Here is a 5,169-nt window from a genome sequence, read left to right on the forward strand (position 1 = left end):
AAGTTATACTTTATTTTTATTAAATTTATTTCTTTTTTTTTTATTTAAATTTTAATCAATTTGAAAAAAAAAACGATTGAACAACATCCTCAAACACGCATATTGGACATCCCTTTTCTTGACATCGTATAAATTCGGTAATTCTCGGTACGGTTCGGAAAGTTCACCTGCGGCTATATTCAGACTCGCCAAGTTACGTAGGTCGTATTGTAATGAGCGATTTAGTGGGCAACTTCATTCTGCTAATTTTATGTCACGGTACGCGCGCATCGTAAAATGTCACTCTCATAAATTTTTCATAACGCGCCTAAAGAAGTATAACTTCAAAAAGAGAGAAGAGTGCTCTCTTCCTGTCTATTAGCGTGGTGTGAAAAGTCAGATAGGTGTTCCGGCGTATCTAAGTTACATCCGTAGAAATGATTCTTGTTTACATTTGATGCTTACATTAGTGCTCCATCGAAGATCAAATCACAAAATTGTTTCATTCATACATAATATTGGGCTTATGATCATATGAATAACAATATTTTTATGTTTGAAATCCGAATGAAATCTTAAATCAATACGCATAATGCGGGCACGTCCGCGTCAGTTTGCTTGTATTCAAACAAGGCGGTAAGTACGCACATTGAGCGAACGTTACGTAAGCCAAACAAGACACAAAGGGCGCTGTTGATAAACTGTGTAAATCTACGGGCATACAAATGCGAACTCACGGGGTAAACTGATCCATATTCTGATCTCTTTCGGGGTAAAGTCGGCCTATCCATCCATCATGTGATTCTCCGATTATTTGGTTACCGATTCCAAGAGTCACATTATTCTAAGCATATCACAATGTAGTCGTTTATATTTTCTCATGAATCAATTAGTATTGATAATAATAATAATACTATGTGTATATGTAACAATTAGAATGTGGTTTTATATTTAGCCCTGTGCCGGCTTCTGTTGTGGTAAGTATAGGAAAAGTATTGTTTTTTTTAAATTGCTCTAGAGTTAATGAGCACATGTCACACATGGTGTTTGGTATTCACTCTTTTTTTTTTCGGGCCATGGTCTGATCCTTCTTCGAAGTCTCCGCGCCTAGGGGGCGCGCGGGGTATGTGGGACTAGACGATCTGCAAGGTGTTGGGAGGACAGCGGGCTCAAGGAATTTTAGGGCCCTACCCACTAAACGACTCCGCTGCACTCTTACACCCGACGTCCGATCTCCGTACGAGGTCAAAACCCGGTCAGAGTAGGGGGGTTCCTGCGATCAACACTACAACCAGACACGCGGCGCCACCGTGAGGACGCCCGACCGACGGGTCGTCGAGGCGATAGTCAACGACCAACAACGTCGGTCTCCGCGATACGGCAGCTCTACCAGGCCCGGGCGATGCCGCTGGTGTTCCGGGATTACCCGCTGGGCCAGAACCAGCCTGCCGGATCGGAACGCGATACACCGCCGACCGGGTTGCTCTTCCACAGTATGTTTGGCGACGACAGAGACGACGAAAATGCGGACCGCATCGTAGTCCACAGCCGCCGACGTGCCGTCCCGTCCTCCTGGTGCCAGCGCGCTAGAGTGACGGTAGCGTGCGGCGCAGCCTCAACCCTTAGGTCGCCCCGTGACCATCACCGGGAGGAGACTGCCTCCTCATAGGGGCCGGAGCTGGATAAACGCCCTACTCCGACCCCCGGCTCGGCGGCGGCGGCACGGCGCCGAGAAGGAAGAAGAGCTCTCCCTCTGCCGTTCCGCCTCCTCCTTCTGCGAGATGGTAGACTCGCAGAAGTCGAGCATCGTCTGCCAGGACTCGTCGCTGCCGAGCATCGTAGGCACGACGGTCGGAAGCGACAAGTCCGGTCCTATTCTTGCGACGAGGACACGGCGCTGCTCCGCTAAAGCGGGGCAGTTCGTAAGCGTGTGCTCCGCCGTGTCCTCGTCGCAGCCACTGCAGTGGTGGCACTTCGGCGTCGGCTCCCTCCGGGCGATGAGGTGCAGGTAGCGACCGAAACAGCCGTGTCCCGTGAGCACCTGCGTCGCTCGGAAGTTGAGATGTCCTTGGTCGCGATTCACCCAGTCCGAGAGGACCGGGCGAATCGCCTCGACGGTCCGTCTCGCTTGAAGCTTCCGCGTTCGAACTTCCGCCGCGCCGGGACGCGTCTCCCCCCTGGAACGGAGATCGCATCGCTACGCGTAATCCGCAGCGAGCGTCTCCGCTTCCAGGTCCCAGGGAGGCATGTTGGTATTCACTACCTTAACTTATACTTAACACTTAACCTAGCGTATTCCTCATTCAAAATGATTTTACCGTAAAACATTCCCTCTATTGTTATTGTTTGTTACCGGTGTTTTTATTGGTGCTTGCGTTTATTGTGAGGTTACACTCGACTGCCGACTTCAAATAACGAGGCTTGTGGAGAGACTTAACGGTAGGCAGCGGCTTGGCTGTGCCCCTGGCAATGCTGACGTCCATGGGCGACGGTAACCACTCACCATCAGGCAGACCGTATGCTTGTCTGCGTACAAGAGCAATTATAAAAGTACTAAAAACCTACCTAAAATTAACGATACCAAATTTGTACGGAGAATGTTTTAGATGCAAGTTTCATCTCTTTAATAACCGTAGAGTAGACATATAAGGTGACCAACTACACTCATTTACTGAGTTTTGTACTCTTTTTTCGCAAACCGTACTCTTTTCAAATTCTGTACTCTGAAAGTACTCATTTGTATATATTTTTTTTTATTTTTTAGGTGTTTTCACTAGGGAATGATTATTGGAACAGTGAGAAGTCGTAACTTTCTGTAAAAAACATTATCTGCCGTCTGAACAGTCAAATTTAATATGCAAATGTTGTTCGAATGTGGCTACATTATTAGACGAACATCCTCATTTAACAAAAAAAAAATCGACTCCGAAGAAAAATATGTTTTTGAAAGAAAATAAATTTTTTATCGTTTTTCTTTTTTTTTTCACCTTTGAAATACTTGCAAAGTGTACTCTCTTTCTGAACAAAAAATAGTTGGTCACCTTAAGACATAGCATTATCAATGTCGAATAAATCTATCCAAAAGTTTTGTTTTTCCACGTTATACCAGCGAGCCTTACTATCGTTCGGAGCTGTGTGAAGACACCGATAACGTAGCCTATTTTTTTATTGAACTCGTTAATGTCGTCGTAATGAAATACGGAGATCAAGCTATTTCACAGTTATACGTATATACGTTGATACTGTTACGCCGGTAAGAGTAATGCCATCTATCGCCGAATAATCGAACGAATATCGAAGGATCTAGTAGCACCTAGAGCGCTCGAGAAGTACAACGCCATCTATTGTCAGATATCGGAAACACAATACTAGAGATGTGTGGAATATCTATACTAATATTATAAAGAGGAAAGATTTGTTTGTTTGTTTGTTTCGAATAGGCTCCGAAACTACTGGACCGATTTGAAAAATTCTTTTTCCATTAGAAGCCGACATTGTCCCTGATGAACATAGGCTACTTTTTTTTTTTTTTTTTTTTGTTTCATGTGTGTTTTAATGTTTCCGAAGCGAAGCGAGGGCGGGTCGCTAGTTCTTGATAATTCTAGGGATGCGGTACCGACTATAAAATCGTTGCAGGGACGGCACGAAGTCAGTCAGTAATCGGAACTACTTGAAGCGAAACAGCAAACGGATCACCTGAAGCGAAGCGAAAGAAGCGAATTGAGAATTTAAAAGTGTTGTGAAGTGATTTAAGTGTTCTAAGTGTTGAATGCAGTGTTAACTTGTAATTCGGGAGAATTTTATTTATCCCGAACCCCTTCGCGTAACAATACGTATCATTATGTATTTCATTATTGGTGATGAGCAGACGGGCAAGTCCTGCTGTCAAGTATCACGCGGTTCCGGAACCAACAGAAATTTTTCTTATTACATACATGTACGAGGACCACGTAAAAACCACGGTGTTTATTTGAAATATTTCAGAAATGACGCATAATATATTTTTGCTAACAATTACAAGCCAGAAATACCAGTACAATATAATTATTTTATATGTTAGAAATTATTAATTGCTCACATTCTACAGCGATGAGTACTAGCTGATATCTATTTTATTTATTCCAAATGTATCACGTGGTGCGACTCGTGTCATACCTATATTTATTAATAACCCAATAACGTATATTTAGAGAGTATTTTTGTCCTCAATTCGTGGAACTCATCAAGTACGAATACTTGTAGCATCGAACAATACTAAACAGAATCGCATCCAATATAAGTCGTATCTGAAGACGTTTCTGATTACAATTTAATTATTTAATTTTGATGCTGAGCAGAGGCGGTGCGCGTCGTTTCATTTTCAGATCTCGTACCTCTGTAACTAGATAAGAGGCAGGTATATCGGATTCCAGGCCTCGTGAATATTTTAACCGCCTTATCTTGGCTCCGTTTACTTACGTTGCCTCGCGAAGGTATTAATTCTCTTGAATAATCCAGGAACGACTATCGTTCTTAGGTACTTGCCTTATTGAGTAAATGCTCCATGAATTAATCTCTTTATTGTTGTCTCGGAGTTTCTATTTTAAGCATTTTAAAAAAAACACGTACGAAGTTGCGTGCAATTCACCCGCGGTAGAAGTGACGGTAGGAGTTAACGGTAGGCAGCGACTTGGCCCTGTCCCTGGCATTGCAGACGTCCATGAGCGACGGTAACCACTCAACATCAGGTTGGCCGTAAGCTCGTCTGCTAAAAAATAAAAAATAAAAAATCTTCAGACAAATAATATGTTATTATTTCTCAGATTAAATCCTATAGATGTATTATATATGTTTGTTTCTCTTTCTTTAGTGTCATATTTTCAAAACGCAAAAACATCACCAATGTTCGTTCAACCTTTTAGGAGTTCAGTGACGTACACACTTACAGAAGAATAAAATAAGTCTAATCAGAACTATCGAAATCCGGTCCCTCTCCGCCGTAATGACCGCCAATTGTAGCATCGATTTCTTGAAACTGGAAGCGCGTCACTAATCATACGTTGATGGTGCTATGACACAAACCCTGGAGTGACGACAACATTTGGACGCATAGAGGACAAACATATAATTTTGTATTTATTTATACATTTTACTGGGTTTCAGGTCACGTTCTGCTGACTATCTGTAATTGTACGAAAAACATCGATATCT

At 43.0% G+C, this 5,169-nt stretch overlaps 1 long non-coding RNA gene across 1 annotated transcript; it reads left to right on the forward strand.

Annotated features, from left to right (window-relative positions):
* The first annotated feature begins 731 nt into the window (after positions 1 to 731).
* On the forward strand, positions 732 to 2,951 carry LOC134201026 (uncharacterized). The gene is made up of 2 exons (XR_009976184.1): positions 732 to 956; positions 2,744 to 2,951. It is a non-coding gene; the product is annotated as an uncharacterized LOC134201026 (long non-coding RNA).
* Positions 2,952 to 5,169: the final 2,218 nt, after the last annotated feature.

Source organism: Bombyx mori, chromosome 22, assembly GCF_030269925.1.
Source record: "Bombyx mori chromosome 22, ASM3026992v2".
NCBI lineage: Eukaryota > Metazoa > Arthropoda > Insecta > Lepidoptera > Bombycidae > Bombyx > Bombyx mori.